Source organism: Sus scrofa, chromosome 1, assembly GCF_054392235.1.
Source record: "Sus scrofa isolate SSC_HxYL_T2T_F1_AM1 chromosome 1, Sscrofa_HxYL_maternal_Yorkshire_Landrace_v2.0, whole genome shotgun sequence".
Classification (NCBI taxonomy): domain Eukaryota; kingdom Metazoa; phylum Chordata; class Mammalia; order Artiodactyla; family Suidae; genus Sus; species Sus scrofa.
The window spans coordinates 201,975,552-201,992,668 of record NC_139383.1 but is presented as its reverse complement, the minus strand read 5'-3'; the positions used below and the strand labels follow the sequence as shown (position 1 = coordinate 201,992,668).

At 48.4% G+C, this 17,117-nt stretch overlaps 1 long non-coding RNA gene across 1 annotated transcript; it reads left to right on the top strand.

Annotated features, from left to right (window-relative positions):
* The first annotated feature begins 2,447 nt into the window (after positions 1–2,447).
* LOC146406963 (uncharacterized) lies at positions 2,448–16,522 on the top strand. Its single transcript, XR_014841538.1, has 4 exons — positions 2,448–2,652; positions 3,587–3,664; positions 11,504–11,746; positions 15,372–16,522. It is a non-coding gene; the product is annotated as an uncharacterized LOC146406963 (long non-coding RNA).
* The last annotated feature ends 595 nt before the right edge of the window (positions 16,523–17,117 follow it).

Here is a 17,117-nt window from a genome sequence, read left to right as displayed (position 1 = left end):
TGAGACAGGAGATAGGTGGGCTCCAGGATGAACATTTACAACCAGCCACCTATCTATATTTCAAGATAGAAATAACAAGCCTAAGGCAAATAACTGGTACTTGTCTTCTGTGAACTGTTAAACAATGGTAATGACAGGCTCAAGAGGGGGCTGAGCCCTGCTTGGACAGAACACAGAGGTCACATACGCCCCATCCTCAGGATCAGGGAGACTCCAACTACACATGCGCAGAGAGACCCCTCTGAGCCATAATAGGTCTGGATAACCTTCCCACCATGCTCTGCTTTGGAATCCAACTTCCCAAAAGACACACACACACAGATCAGGGAGGGCCCTAGATCTGATCAGGTGTGGAGATGCCTTCTCCTTTGGGTGTGCATTATTGCTTTACTTCTGCCTTAGATAAATAGACTAATACTCTGTATTTCTGTGCTCTCCCACACATTGTACTATGTTTCTAACAATAAACTTTGTACCTATTTTTACAGTCTTTAGCTCCTTGAAACAGTCTTGCTTTCAACAGGGGGCAAGTATCAGGGCAATTCTGTTTTCAGCCTCTAGCTAGTCTTAGTGGCTACGATTCCTGGTTTTCATCCAGGCTACCCAGGTTCAACTACTGAGCAGAGAATTAAGCTCTCACTTTTAGCCATCATTCAGTACTGCCTCTCCAAAATCAGGGTCAGGTGGAAAAAGCAAGAGGTACCCATGGGGCCTCTCTCCTGCAGCACAGTGACCAGCATCCATCTATAGACCTTGTCCCTCTGGATGAGCAGGGGTGGGGGGCTCAAGCACCTGCAGCATCTCCTGCTTCTTACCTTGGTCTCAGAGAGACAGCAGTAAGTGATGACATGGTGCTGGATCTTAACTCTCTGTGTAGGTTGAACCTGAGAACCTGGGCAAAAACCAGGAATCCCAACCACTAGACCAGCTAAAGCCTAAAAGCAGAATTACCATGATTCTTGCTTCCTATCAAAAGCAAGAATGTTTTAAGGAGGCAAAGTCTGTAAAAACAAGTACAAGGCTTATTGTGAGGGACACAGCACAACACATGGGAGAGCACAGAGATTAGTCTATTTATTTAAGGCAGAAGCAAAGCAGTAACACACACCCAAAGGAGTGTGATTTAAATCACTTATATGGGACAGTTCTTCTGGGCCTTTGTTTTCGTTTGGCCAATTATCTTGATTTATCTTTCACACCTGATCAGACCCAGGGCCCTCCCTGATCTGTGTGTGCATGTTTTGGCAAGGATGGATTCCAGAGCAAAGGGTTATGGGGTGGCTAAGAGGACTTGTTATGGCCAGGACCCCCTCCCTTTTTAACCCCTAGGAGTCTTTCTGCATGTATGGAATTGGGGAGGTCTCCTTGACCCCAGGAGTGATTGATGTGGTCATCTTATCTTTCTACCCCAGCAGAACTCAGCTCCTGCCATTAACTTTCTCCTTGACATGAAAGGAGAAACAAGGCTCAATTTACACAGCCTAACAGGTCCCAGTTGTTCTCAGCCCAGGGCCAGGGCTCGTCTACCTCCTACCTCAATCTCATCCCAACACTGCCCACATGGGAATGGGGGAAGGAGGTGGCATGGTTCATGCTAAGCAATTTTGTGCTGTGAAGAGAGGATGCTTGTTCAAGCACCCCTCCCAGTGCATGGGGCTCACAAGTGTGGGCCCCTCCAAGGATATGGAACACACCTGGGAATGTTCCTAGCAGCCCCCGGGGCTCACGTGGGCAGGCCCCTCCTAGGATATGGGGCTCATGTGGGCTACTACCCAGCAGCCTCTTGGGCTCATGAGGGCAGGGTCCTCCCAGTATATGGAGTTTACCTGGGCAGGCTCCCAGCAGCCCCCGTGGCTCACGTGGGCAGGCCCCTCCCAGGCAAGTGGCCCATTGGGCAGGCACCCCATCAGTGCTCAGCACACAGGACCCATGCACAGAGCCCTCGCTGCAGGCCACCTCCAACCCACCTGTTGGTCAGAGCTGACCCTGAGCACCTCAGAGCAGGATCTGAACTAACAAACAGCAGCTCCTGGACAGGTCTATGCCCCTGGGCATCACTCTGTGTGGCCTCCCTCCACTGGGTTTTCCTGAGGCTTCCACTGCGCCAGGGTAGCGGGCCCCTTTCTGCACCCACCTCCCCTCCTCTCCCTGACTCCTGGTTTCCTCTCATGAGGTGAGGGTCTTCTTGAAATTGTCCACCACTCGTGGGCCACTAAAAATGATTAGAATACAAGCCAGAGCTGTAGCCCCATGTCTATCCCGACCCTTAGGAACCTACACTAGTTCCTTGGACCTGGCCCATGTAGCAAGGCCCTTTTTCTGCAACCATGAGCCCATGATGGGTGAGGAATAGCTGACCTGGGCAGCTTGCCCCGGCTGGCCAGCCCTTCCCAGGTGTGCTGGGTTGAGGTCTGTATAAATAGTTCCCCGGGGCAGCAAGAGCACTTGCAGCTGTACCTGACACTATACTTCTTGGCTCGTCAGTAACCACAGGGCTGTGCTGGTGGAAGGGAGTGAGGGGCTATGGCTTTGCAGGTGGCTGGTCTGAGTGGGCCTCTGCTTGGACCTTCTGTAGGAGTTGCTGAGCCACCACCTGCTAAGGAAGAGGATGTGTCACCTGCACCTGCCATTGGAAGTTCTCCTCAGGCAGAGGTGAGGAAGCTAGAAAAAAGGCAAGGGGGGCACAGACAAGAAGGGTAACTCAGGCAGATGGAAAGCTTCCGGAAGAGCCCCCAGGCCAGGACAATCCCGCATGGCCTGCAGATGCCAACTCGGCAAGCCTGCTGTCACTGGGGTGGCTCCAAGTCCTCTCCTCCAGCCTTTAAAGTCTCTGCAAATGTTCAGGTGATTTACCTGGAAGGGTGGCTAAGATTCAGGGTCAGTGGCCTGGGGGTCAGCTAACATTTAGTCAGAGACCCCCTCTACATGGTCCATCAGCTTTCCAATGAGGACACTCCTTGCGTGTGTGTGTGGGGTGGGGAGGGGGCTGGTGGCTGCATGGGAGAAAATTCCCCACCTCTGACCAACTTCAGAATTGTTTATCAGTATAGCGGGTCTCCTTATTGGGTTTTCATTTGTGTAACTGGTAGGTTCTTAATTAGCAGTGTAAAGGCCCTCAGTCAGGGTAGATATACTTAAACTACATATCCAAATGTAAGAACCTGGGCAGCACCCTTAGGGATGGGCTTCAGATGTAACACCTCAACATTCTGGTGCCCAGCCACTGCTTGGGATTTCTGAGGGGTTCCATAATCCAGCCTCTATCTACCTTTAGTGAGTCCCAAGTTTCCAGGATTCTACAGAGCCGAGTCTGTGTGGCTGCTCTGTGGCTTCTCTAACAAATGACTACAAGCTGGATGTTTTAAAACAACAGGAATCCAACCTCTCCCAGTCCTGGAGACCAGACATCTGAGACCAAGGTGTCAAGGGCTGAGGTCCCTCCAGAGGCTCCAGGGGAGGGTCCTTCCCGCCTCTTACAGCTTCTGGGGGCTCCAGACAGCCCCAGGCTTGTGGCTATCTCCCGATATCTGTGCCTCATCTTCACATGGCTTCTCCTCTGTGTCTCCCCTCTTTTTTCTCATATCAGGACTCTGAGTGGATTTAGGGTAGGGCCACCCTAACCCGGATGACCTCATCTTGAGAGGCTCAACTATTATCTGCAAAGGTATGGTCCTATTCATCTGTTCTGGGAGACACACTTTTGGGGCCACCATTCAACCCATTTTCTTTTCTTTCTTGTTTGTTTGTTTGTTTTTGGTTTTGGTTTTTAGGGCCACACTTACAGCATATGGAAGTTCCCAGGCTAGGGGCAAATTGGAGCTACAGCTGTTGGCCTACACCATAGCCATAGCAATGCGGGATCTGAGCCACATCTGCAACCTACACCACCGCTCACAACAACGCCGAACCCTTAACCCACTGAGGGAGGCCAGGGATGGAACCCGCATCCTCATGGATACTAGTCAGATTCGTTTCTGCTGCTCCACAAAGGGAATACCCCAACCCATTTTCTGCGTATAAAATAACCCTCATTCTAGGAGTTGACCAAGGTCCCATATAGGTGGGCACAGACAGCAGCCATGTGACCGGGGGTGGGGGGTGGGGGGGCAGCGGCGAGGGAGTCTGGGGCAAAGGAGGACCCTGGAATCACCTGGAAAGGATCAAGGCCTGGCTTCTTCATCAGAAGATGAGCTCTTCCACAACAGGTCGTGAGAATGGCCACTCTGCCTTATCCATAGAGAGGGACCTAGTGCCAAGTCCGGAAGTGGTTACCTTGCTAGCTCCTCTGGAAGTTCACCAGCAACAGCATAGCTGGTAACTACAGGCTTGGAGGAATCACTTTCTGGCATGTGATGATGGCACTGTCCCTTTAGGCTCATCAAGACTAGAACAGGAAGGTTTGAAGGAGAAGAGCTGGGGAGAGTATGAAGCTTGTTGTCGAGGAAACCAAGCAGGTGTGTCAAGGAAACTTCCCCTTTAAGCTGAAGGCAGAGCTTGGGGAGCTGAACTCCAAGGATCTTTTAAAGGGGCTGCCCTGAAGCACTGTGAGCTGAGTGGTGGTCTCAGCACAGGCTGTGGTTTGAGAAAAGTGTCATGGAATGAAGTTTTACCTCTGTTACAGGTGGGGAGGATTATGTAAAGCTCTCCCACTTTTAGGGCAAAGGATTGTTACTGGCATAAAAAGTCCTCCCTCCTCCCGCGCCACCCCCAAATATGCTGAAGCTCAAGATGTCTCTGTCCGCTTCATGGGAGAGTCCAGGGCAGGTGGCTGTTGGGGTCCAGGGTCTGTCCACCTTGTTTATCCTCTCTGTTTCAGGGTGGAGGACTCCAACCAGGAGGGATGGGGTGACCATGTGGTCACCATGCTCTCTGTCCCAGGATGCAGGCTGGCCAAGGCCCTCACCACCACCATGTCCCCTTGATAACAGGAGACACTGTGCCCCAGCTGCAGGGGGTGGGCAGGCTGGGAGGTGCAGGGCAGCTTTGAGCAGGAAAAGGGTATCCGGTTGTGGTGGGACCTGGGCAGCTCTGCTACAGCAGAGTCACCAGGACACTAGCACACAGCTTGTGGGTCTTGTGAAATGTAATGGTATGTGGGCACAAGCTCTCCGATGATTGTGATTGTGGAAAGACTGTAGGAGGTTTCCTGCAGTAGGTTAAGCTAATTCTCTCAGTGGAGGTGGTGAAGCCAAAGATCTGCAGTTCAGAGCGAGGGGGGCGTCCATACAGGACAAGACCATCTCACGTGAGTGTGGATCAGGCATGTGTAACCTGAGTGCAGTTTTGTGAATGCCTAAACTCTATTCTGTGCTCTTCTTGGAGACCCTCTCCTCAGCTCCTGAAACTCACCTACCGGGCAAGGGAGCATGGGCCCTCTCCAGTCTGAGACCTGATTTACCCTGAGCAACAAATGCCACAGACCAAGTGGCTTAAACAACAGACTCATCTCCCAGTCAAGGTGTCTGCAGGCTGGTTTCTCCTGAGGCTGCTCTCCTTTGTGTGTAGACAGCCATCTTTTCCCCATGTCCTCATGTGATCTCACTTGTGCCTGTGTCCTAGTCCCTTCTGGTAGGACATCAGCCTTATTTGATTAGGATCCACACTAGTGACCTCATCTTAAGCTGATACCTCTTGGAAAACCCCATCTCCAAATATACTCACCTCTTGGGTTCCTGAGGGTTAGGGGATTCCCTTGAAGGGCCAGGGGATGGGTATGCCACCCAGGGACAGGCCACTCATGCAGGTCTAGTCAGGGACGGCACAGGACCTTAGTTAGGGACACTTAGGTCTAGTTAGATACAGTGCAAGAGACAGGTCCAGGCCTTAGTTATGGAAAGTTGAGGCCTTTACTTAGACACAGCAGAGGGCATTCTATAGGGACACTTAGGTCTAGTTATGGACAGTGCAAGATCTTATTAGGGAAAGGCCAGGGCTTTAGTTGGGAAACACCAAGGCCTTATTAAGGGAGAGCTCAGGGCCTTAGTTTGGAATGTTGCCCTGCCTTAATTATGTACAGCCAGGGCTTTAGTTAAGGAGAGTGCCGTGGCTTTGGCAGTGACAATGCAGGGTCTTAGGGCAAGCACAGGGCCATAGCTAGGGACACTTAGGTCTCATTAGAGATAGCACAGGGCCTAATTCTAGTTAAGGACGGTGTAAGGTCTTAGGGGGAGGTCAGGACCACAGTTAGGAACAGAACAAGCCTTTATTTTTATTATCATTATTATTATTTTTTGTCTTGTTCCAAGGCTAGGGGTCCATTCGGAGCTGTAGCCACTGGCCTATGCCAGAGCCGCAGCAACAAGGGATCCAAGCCACATCTGCGACCTACATTACAGCTCACGGCAACACCAGATCCTTAGCCCACTGAACGAGGCCAGGGATTGAACCCGTAACCTCATGGTTCCTAGTCGGATTCGTTAACCACTGGGCCATGATGGGAACTCCTCAGAATAGGCCTTTAAATAGGGATAACATAGGTCTAGTTAGTGATAGCACAGGGCCATAGTTAGGGACACTTAAGTCTTGTTAGGGACAGTACAGGCCCTTAGGAACAGTTCTAGTTAGGAAAAGTGTAAGGTCTTAGGGAGAGGTCAGGGCCATAGTTAGGAAGAGAGCAGACCTTTAGATAGGGGTAGCATAAATCTAGTTAGGGACAGCACAGAGATTTAGTTACAACTCAGGGCATTACTAGGGACACTTAAGTGTAGTTGGGAGAGTGCAAGGCTTTAGTTAGAGACCATTCTGGCCCTCTGTTAGGGACAATGCAGGGGCTGGTGGTCACAAATGGAGGGTGGAAGTGCAGTGGTATTTTAGTAGGCAGGCTGTGCTCATCTCTGTGCCCTGTCTCTCAAGATTTCTCCCCAAAAACACTTTTTCCCTTTCCACCTGAGCCTCTTCTTTCTGTCCCCAACCTGTGTTATGAGGATCTGACCTAAAGCCATGTCTTGTGAATTAAGGCAGAGTGACTAATTCAAAGCTGGCTTTCATGGAGTTCCTCTGTGGCTCAGTGGGTTAAGGATCCAGGGTTGTCACTGCAGCAGCTGAGGTTATTGCTGTGGCGCATTTTCGATCCCTGGCCCAGGGACTTCCACATGCCACAGCATGGCCAAAAAAACAAACATGCAAACACGAAAACAGGGGGGGAAGGGCAGCTGAGTGTTTTAATGTACTGAGGTGGTGGGGTAGGTTGGGGTGAGCGCCCTGGGAGCTTTTAAGAGAGAAATTCCGCCCCCTCCCCCCGCCCTGTAGGGCATTTCATTTTGCTTAGAGGGAGAGGAGGAAGGAAATCCAGCTAACAAGTGCCCAAGGCCAGTGCAGCCCCAGGTTTCTACTGAGGGAGGAGACAGGAGGAAGAGCAGAGAGCTGATGTTAGAGCTGATGGCCACCAGATGGCGCCAGAGCACCAGTGGAGCCACTCAGCCCCTCACTGGCAGCACCTCCAGGCTCAGAGATGGCGTAGATGATGGGTTGGTGGAACCCCCAGGACATGCTCAGAATACCTGGATTGGTTACAGGTGCCTCTGAACCTCTGGTCCAAATTGTCTCACCTCACAGAGGGGACGCATAGGTGCCTTCAGCATCTGATGGGACTTCCAGCCATGTCAAGCGTCCCTGTAGCCAGACAGTCTGACAGTCCTTCTGGGGTCTGCCCTTTGATTCTCCAGAGGCAGGACTCTAGGTCCAGAAACATCTGGCTTGGCTCTTGTCCTCGCAGTTTTCAAGCTTTAGGTTTATGTAGGCTTTGGCATCTGGAAAAACGATCTGGTGGTGGTACTTTGGTGGGCGGGCTGTGCTCACCCCTGTGACCATTCTCTCGAGGGTTCTCTCCAAAGACCTTTCCTATTCCATTGGAGCTTCTTCTTTCTGACCTTGACCCCTGATGGGGGAAGCTGACCTAAAGCCAAGTCACATGAATTGAGGAGGGGGCTGATTGTTTTAAGGCAGTCTTGTGACATACAGTGTTTTGTCTTAAAATAGTGGGGTGGGTATGGAGGGGTGCATGCCCTGGGAGACCATGAGAGAAAAATGCCTCCTCTGTATGGCCTTTCACTGTGTTCAGTAAGAGAGGAGGAAGGAAGGAAGCCTGGCAACTATCCCCCTGGGGCAGGGGAGGGAGGCAAGAGAAAGGGCTGAGAGTTGTTGTTAGAACAGACGGCCGCTAGAGGGCAGCAGAGGGCGGGTAGAACACACCAGCAGCTCCCTGTACAAAGAGGCTCAGATGTGGTTGGCAGAACCGCAATGAGGTCCCAAGAGAGAAGGCGCCGGTTACAGTGTGCCTCTTAACCTTATAGCCCAAATTGCCTGACTATATGGGGACATGGGTGTGCCATCAGCATTTGATGGTGATACTTCCAGCCTGGTCTTGTAGCACAGTGGCCAGACAGTTGGAGAGCCTATCTGGGATCTTAGTGTCCTTTGTTTCTGACATGGCCAGATTCTGGACCAGGAATACCTGCCTTAAATCTTGGGCTTACAGATCTCTTGAATCAGGCTTGTGTGGGGTTTTTGGCATCTGGGAAGTAGGGATGGTTGTTGTGAATGGAGTGTGTAAAAGCAGTGGGCGGGCTGTGCTCAACTGTGAACACTTTCCTTTTGAAGTTATCCCCAAAGATCCTTCTTTTTCCATCTGAGCCTCTTCCTTCTTCCTTTGACCCTGCTGGGGGGCAGGGGGGAACCTCACCTAGAGCTAGGTCATGTGAATTAAGGGGTACTGATTGATTTCAGGTAGTGGGGTGGGGTAGGAAAGGGTGAGTGCCCTATAAGGCATGGAGAGAGAAGCTCCCCCCTCTGTAGGGAACTTGATTTCACTTCCAGGGAGGGGAGGACAAATAGGGCTGACAGGTGTCCAAGGCCAGTGCAGAACCTGGAGCTTGTGAAGGAGGCAAAAGAGGCTGAGAGTTGGTGTTACAGGGGGTGGCTTATACAGGGCTCTGGGACACAAGCACAGCCCATCTATAACACCCTGGCCACACCCCCAGGCTCATAGATGGGACTGGAGATTGTCAGAACCCCCAAGTCATGCGCAGTGATGAAGAGATAGTTCCTGGATGCCTCTGACTCTCTGGCCCAAATTGCCTCACCTCACACAGAGGGTTTATAGTTCTGAATTAAGCATCTGATTGGGTACTTCCAGCCTGGTCAGGTGGTTTAGTGGCCAGTTTGACAGTCTTTCAGGTTCTGACTGACCTTTGACATTTCAGAGGCAGGACTCTAGACCCAGAAATTCCGAGATCAAATCTTGGGCATGCAGTTTTGTAGAATCAGGCTTGAGTGGGGTTTGGCATCTGGGGAGCTGGGCTGGTGGTGTGAATGGAATGTGTTAGCTGTGTACTTTAGTGGGTGGGCTGTGTCCATTCTTGTGAACTCTGTTTTAAAGTTCCTTTTCCTTTTTCCATCTGAGCCTCTCTCTGTCTTTTGTTGTTGTTCTTTTTGGACTTTTTAGGGCTGCCTCTTTGGCATATGTTAGTTCCCAGGCTAGGGGTTGAATTGGAGCTGCAGCTGCTGGCCTACGCCAGCCACAGCCACACCAAATCTGAGCTGTATCTGGGAACTACATCTCCGCTAACGGCAATGCTAGATCCTTAACCCACTGAGCGAGGCCAAGGATTGAGTCCGCATCCTCATGTATACTAGTCAGGTTCTTAACTTACGGAGGTACGATGGGAACTCCCCATCTGAGCTTCTTGCTCCCGACACTGACCCTGATCAAAGAAGTTGACCTAAAACTAGGTCCTGTGATTTCAGGGGGTCTGATCAATTTAAAGCCCACCATGTGACTTAAAGTGGCTTCTGCTGATTGGCCTAAAGAAATGGTGTCGGATAGGGAAGGGTGAGTGCCCTGGGAGACTTTGACAGAGAAATGCCCCCAGCCCCATAAGGCTCTGGATTGTGCTTAGAGGGAGAGGGGGAACAACATCAGGGTGTCAGCTGCTCCAGTCCAGTGCCTCCCCCAGGTGTGGGCAGGAAGGCAGGAGGGGCTCTAAGTTGTTTGAGGGGGCTGCCGCTAGAGGATGTTGCAGTGTCAGCAGAGCCCACCTGCTGCTTTCTGGAGGCTCAGAATTGGGAATGGACATGGGGTGGGCAGAATCCCAAGATTGTGCCCAGAGAAAAGGGTTTGGTACCAGATGGCCTCTGGCCCAAATTGCTTCACTTCATACAAGGGACATAGTCCTGCCTTCAGATATATGGGTGGCTTCCAGCCTGGTTGGGCGGCCCATTGGCCAGGATGTCTGGGGTCTGAGTGCCCTTTGGTTGTCTAGAGGCAGGACTGTGAACCCAGAGACACCAAGCTTAAATCCCGGAGTGTTGTTTTCTAGAATCAGGCCTCTGTGAGGTTCGGCATCTGGAAAGCTGGGCCAGTGGTCGTGGACGGAATGTGTCAAAGCAGTGGTATTTCAGTGGGTGGGTGATGCTCATCTCTGCCCTTTCTCTCAAAATTTCTCCCCAGCTGCTTTTTTTCCTTCCATCTGAACCTCATCCTCCTCTACCCAACCCCTGTTAGGGGGAAACTACCTAAACCTGGTGATAGAAATAAAGGGTAAGAGTTACTGATTTAAACATTGGTCTCAGGGATGAAGGGTGCTGATAGATTTAAAGCCTGCTCATGTGAACTAAAAAGCAGGGCAAGGGAGTTCTCTGATGGCCTAACAGGTTAAGGCTCCTGCATTCTCACTGCTGTGGCTCTGGTCACTGCTGTGTGGTGCAGGTTCGATTCTTGGTCCAGGAACTTCCGCATACTGCCTGTGTGGCAAAAAAGAAAAAAAAAAAAAAAAAAAGAGCGAGAACCTGAAATAAATGTTGCGACTCTCATTTAAAAAAAAAAAAAGGGAGTTCCCATCGTGGCACAGTGGAAATAAATCCAACTAGGAATCATGAGGTGGCGGGTTGGATCCCTGGCCTCACTCGGTGGGTTAAGGATCTGGCGTTGCTGTGAGCTGTGGTGTAGGTCATAGACACAGCTCAGATCTGGCACTGCTGTGGCTCTGGTGTAGGCTGGCAGCTACAGCTCCAATTGGACCCCTAGCCTGGGAACCTACATGTGCCACAGGTGTGGCCCTAGAAAAAACAAAAGACAATAATAATAATTAAAAAAAAAAAGGCAGCATTGCTTGAGTGATGTCTGGTGGTGTGAGTGCCCTGGCTGACTGAGAAAGTCATGCCCCTGTCTGTAGGGCATTTTATTGGGCTTCTATTAGAGCATTGGCTGAAACCGAGTAATAGCTGCTTCCATGAGCTGTCTCACAGCAGGAGGCCCTGAGAAGGAACTGGGTGCTGCCCTGAAGACTGAGGATTTGGGAGGGCCCAGTAGGAAGGAGGAGACGACCAACCTCCCAGGATCCTTGGTGCTGGAATCCATCTTGGCTGAGAAGTACGCAAGCGCCACCGAAAATAACCCCCATTCCCGTACAACTAGAGATTCTGAGCCACGTGGCAGAGCAGTTCTCCTGGGTTCCTTCCACCAAGGGGCCCTTTCCCAATAAAGTCTCTTGCTCTGTTGGCACAGGTATCTCCTGGGACAATTCATTTCCAAGTGTTAGACAAGAGCCCACACTCGGGCCCTGGAATGGGTCCCCCTTCCTGTAACAGCTGGTGGCTCTGGTGAGGCACCTTCTTCACTACAACTGACATCCTGATCACTCGGGGACCAGCTTGCCCACCCACGGGCCAGACCCAGTGGCCACTACCAGGACGCTTTTGTCTCTGGTCTCCTCCTGATGTAGACGACTGGCCAGAGTGCTCTGACCAGGTAAGGGACAAGAAGCATTGTTGACCTTGTCCTCTTTCCTCTCCCTTTTCTCTTTCCAAGCCCTACCTATCTTACCCTCCCCCACCCCTTTTTTTCCTTTTTTGGCCTCCCCATAGCATATGGGGCTCCTGGGCCAGGGATCAGATTTGAACTGCATCTGCAACCTAAGCTACAGCTGTGGCAACGCTAGATCCTTAGCCCACTGGGCCAGACCAGAGGTTGAACCTGCATCCTAGGGCTGCAGAGATGCTGCCGATCCCATTGCGATATGGTGGGAACTCCATCCTGTGGAAAGTAACATGTCTTTTCTATCAAAGGAAATCTTGTTTACTCCATTTTGCTCTGGTTTCGGCTCAGATGCCTTCCTTCAACTCCCTCCTCCTCACTCTTCTCCCAGCAACAGTTTGTTTCAATTAGCCAACCGAGAAGAGTATGTGCCCTAACCTGACCAATGGGAAGGGGACAGGTATACCACCTGCATTAGGTGTAAATAGGGAGGGTCTCCCTCTTGCATGTACGTGCTTTTTGAGTAGCCGTGCCCCTTCTGCAGAAGTAAAGAGCCTTGTCAAGATCTCCCTGTGTTCGTGTGTCTCACTTTCCAACACTGATGATCATTTTAATTCTCCAGTGATCCTCCTTTCTTTCTTCTAGATGCACGAGCCTGGGGGGATGGCCTCAGTTTTCTGAGGGCTGTAAGGCTATCACCTCTGGTAGCAGAGAACTCGGATTCTGAATTCTCTATTGTGTTTCTGGTTGGGCCGAGTTCCTGCCCCCCTTTCTGAAGCCCAGGGAAAAGTCCTGTAACTCCTGGCCATCTGCAGGTGGTGGGAGATGTCCATCAGGCCACCCCTTTTTTCCCTCCTCTCCTCTAGGTTTGGCCTCTTTTCTTTCTTTCTTTCTTTTTTTTTTTTTTTTTTTTTTTTTGGTCAAAAAGATCTGTCATATATTTTATTTATTTTTTAATTTAAATTTTTAAAAAAAGTTATTTCCCCAATACGGGAGTTCCCATCGTGGCTCAGTGGTTAATGAATCCGACTAGGAACCATGAGATTGCAGGTTCAATCCCTGACCTTGCTCAGTGGGTTAAGGATCCAGCATTGCCCTGAGCTGTGGTGTAGGTTGCAGACTCCTGCATTGCTGTGGCTCTGGTGTAGGCCTGCGGCTACAGCTCTGATTCGACCCCTAGCCTGGGAACCTCTATATGCCATGGGAGTGGCCCAAGAAAATGGCAAAAAGACAACAACAACAACAACAACAAGAAAGTTATTTCCCCAATACAGTTTTTTTTTTTTTTTTTTACTGTACAGCAAGGTGACCCAGTTACACATACATGTATAGATTCTTTTTTCTCACATTATCATGCTCCATCATAAGTGACTAGACAAAGTTCCCAGTGCTATACAGCAGGAGCTCATTGCTTATCCATTGCAAAGGCGATAGTTTGCATCTATTAACCCCAAGGTTCCAATCCACCCTCAATCTGGCCTCTTTTCCTCCCTTTGAAACCTTTGAAAACCCAAGATAGTTCACTTACTCTTTGTTAGTACTGAAACTGAGCAAGGCCATGTGGGACTCCTAGGAACAAGCCTTTCGGTGTCCCCAATTTCTTGTTTTTAGGGAATAAGCTTCAGCCTCCAAGACCTTTCCTGAGTTCCACAGGGCAGGTTCAAGCAGTTGCTAATCAGGGAAGGGAGGGGATGCGGAGACTGCGGAGACCAGGGAGGAGCCCTCAAGAAACAATAGTGCAGCCTCAGGCAGGATCCTGGTTCCTTTTGAAGGAATATACATAACAATATCTTCAAGCTTTTCTGCTGAGCTAAAACCCCCAGCAAAGGACAACCAGAGAGGAGGACCACCAAAATCAGTCCTGGGGCCACTAAACAGCAGCTTTGAATAAGAATGAAAGCTTGCCTCTACTCCATCCTTATCTGTGGCCCTATTTTCTACCCCCCACACTATAAAACCACCTCCTATTCTCTCCCCAAGGCCAGCACAGTCTTCAGGGCGGTAGCGCTGTGACCTTCTTTGCCTGGCAAAACAATAAAGCTAATTTTCTTATGCTTCACCCCAAACTCTGTCTCTGTGTGCCTTTGAGTAGCCATACCCTGCTGCAGAAGTAAAGAGCACTGGCTGATTTTCGGCAACTGTACTCTGATCTGAAGTTCCGTGTCTCTGCAAGTTTAATGAGAGACTGCAATATTGTATTTAAGGAGTGTCTGACTAGGACAGCCTTTCCTGTGTGTTTTGCACCTTAGGTTCTGTGTTGTCTTTGAGATGACAGTTCTGCCTTGTGAAATGGGAAATTGTAGTTCTGTTCCCCTGTGTTGCCCTCTTGGATGAATTCTGCCTGACAGGGTAGATTTTAGTTATGAGCCTAAGACTGAGAAAAAGATGCTTTAACACTGTAGGGCCACAATATTTTTAGACTCCAGAGAAAACTGGTTTAGGTGAAACTCTTGAAAATTCCCAAACTGCTTCTTTTTGCATATACAGTAAGAAAAAGCAAGCTTGATAAAACGTCTTTTCAGAATCCTGACCTTGAGGGAACAAATCCTTTAAGAGAACTTGCTTTTCTCACCCTGTGCCTTGAGACCTGGGCTCTCAGGATCGCTTGTCTAGGTCACCTCTAATTCCTGGGACTGAAGGGAGGGGGGAAAAAAAAAAAAAAAGACTTTTATAAACAAGTGAGTTCTATATTGTAATACCTGATTCGTGACTATGTTTAGAAAATGAAGCTTTGAGATTTCTGGTTGTGTGTGTCTATGTATCTGTGTGCATTAGGTATATGTCCTTACTTTTGGATGGTATTATCCAAATTAATTTGTCAATGGGCTCTACTTAACTGACTTAAAAATTAAGTGCTTATATATATTCTCAAATGTTGAAGGTAACTGGACAGAATTAATTTTAGGTTCATGTGAACTGGGAAATATTCAGTGTTAATATCTGTTTTTTTTTTTTGTCTCTCTGTCTTTTTAGGGCCACACCTGAGACATAAAGGAGGTTCCCAGGCTAGGGGTACAATCGGAGCTGTAGCCCCCAGCCTACACCAGAGCCACAGCCCGCGGGATCCGAGCCGAGTCTGAGATCTATACCACAGCTCATGGCAATGCCGGATCCTTAACCCACTGAGTGAGGCCAGGGATCAAAACCGCATCCTCACAGAGACTACATCAGGTCCTCAACCTGCTGAGTCACAATGGGAATTCAATGCATAAATCTTTTATAAGTAAATTAAATGTAAATAAGCTTTTGGGTGAACTCTTTATGACTAATTAAAACATAATAATAAGTCTACTTGGAGATGTTCTTGGTAGAACAGCAAAATAAGGATCTGGCATTCAGAGTTCTCATTGTGCCTCAGCATGTTAAGAACCTGACATAATGAATATGAGGGTGCAGTTTGATCCCTGACCTCGCTTATGGTACAACAATCTGGTGTTGCTGTGGTTGTGGTGTAACCCAATAGCTGCAGCTTCTATTCAACCCCTAGCCTGGGAACTTCCCAAAGGTATGGCCTGAAAGAAAAAAAAAAAAAAAAAGGAAAATTCTACTTGAGGGTGACTTCTGCAGATCATTTTATTTTATTTTATTTTATTTTATTTTATTTTTTTGGCCTTTTTAGGGCTGCACCTGTGGCATATGGAATTGTAATGCCAGATCTGAGCCTCGTCTCTGACCTACACCGTGGACCACAAACACTGGATCCTTAACCCACTGAGCGAGGCCATGGATCGAAATTGCAACCTCATGTTTCCAAGTCGGATTTGTTTCCACTGCGCCACTACGGGAACTCCGAGTTGTGTTAAAGTAAGTTAAATGATGGATGCTTAATGAATATCTAGATCAATTAAGATAGGATAATATACTGAAACTAGTTACTAAACATTGGCTTCATTTTACAGAAACTAAAGGTATTTAAAACTATGAATATGTTTGCCATGCTGAGATATTTTCAATAAGAATATACTTTCTTCTTTTTTTTTTAAAAAAGAAATGATTGATATTTATGTTTACCTAACTACAGAGTGCTGATACAGAAGACAGTTCATGGTTGCTTAAAGAAAGTAGGATGTGTGTTTTTAGTAAAGAAAGTATGAGGAATGGAATTGCATTTTATTAAGGAAAAGGAAATAAATCTGTCTCACAGCTTGTTTTGGATAGAAAAAACAAGGGACAGGCTAATACGGATGCTAAGAGTGATGGAAGGGCTGTGCGAGGTGGACACTGAGAAATGAGTTTTGTACATGGTTGGGACTAAATTTAGGTTATGTTGATTTTAAAAGTAAGCTGGTGCAAAACTTGACTTCGAATTTTCGCTCTGTCAAGAGAATAAAATGCTCTTGGAGTGCTGCTTTTGATAACAGATTGTGTGAAGTTCCTCACCTTTAAGTGATCTGTATTTGCTTATGAGATCTCTTGTAACTGCTTAAGGAAAAAGTATTATCCACAGTGACCTATGATCTTATTTGTCCAAGTGTTTTGAAACCTTTAGACTTCCCAAATAGCACATTTTAATTAATTATGGCTCAGTCGGTCCAGAACCTGCCTAATAGCCGTGAGGATGTGGGTTTTAACCCTGGCCTTGCTCAGTGAGTTAAGGATCTGGCTTTGTCACAAGCTGTGGTGTAGGCCACAGATGCTGGTTGGATCTGACGTCACTGTGACTGGTGTAAGCCGGCAGCTGTAGCTCCAAGTCAACCCTAGTCTGGAAACTTCCATATGCTGCAGTTGTAGCCCTAAAAAGACCAAAAAAAAAAAAAAAAAAAAAAAAAATTAACTAGGATTATTTAGTTTGTTAAATTACATGGAGAGCATTATTACAAGAGGAATAAACCTACTCAGACTGTAATCTGAGTTGGCTTATTCCTCTTGTAAAAATGCTTAGATTATACTATAAGTTGAAGTGTGATTTTAAATTTTCTCATTTATGCAGTTACTGGTCTTTGATGCTATGGCAAAACAGACTCATCAAGAAGAGTCACGGGGTGGGGAGGGTTCCCTTAGTGGCACAGGAGGTTAACCCAGCATAGTGTCTGTGAGGATGCAGTTTCAGTCGTTGACCTTGCTCAGTGGTTAAGGATCTAGCATTGCTATGGCTGTAATGTAGGCAAAAAGCTGAAGCTCCAGTTCAATGCATAGCAGACTTGCAAAAGGAAAAGATACACCCTTAAAAAAAAAGGAAGAAAAATCATAGGAACTTTATGGAAACTGTCACAATAGTTTTCATATCAAGATGATGATTATGGGAGGATTCCAGCACATAATGACTTAAAACAAGAAGTTTTCCTGCTCACAGGAACATATATAAGGTTTCCAGAGGTTTTATTCTCTCACAGGAGGATTGACACCTGAGATCTGGTATGGGGTG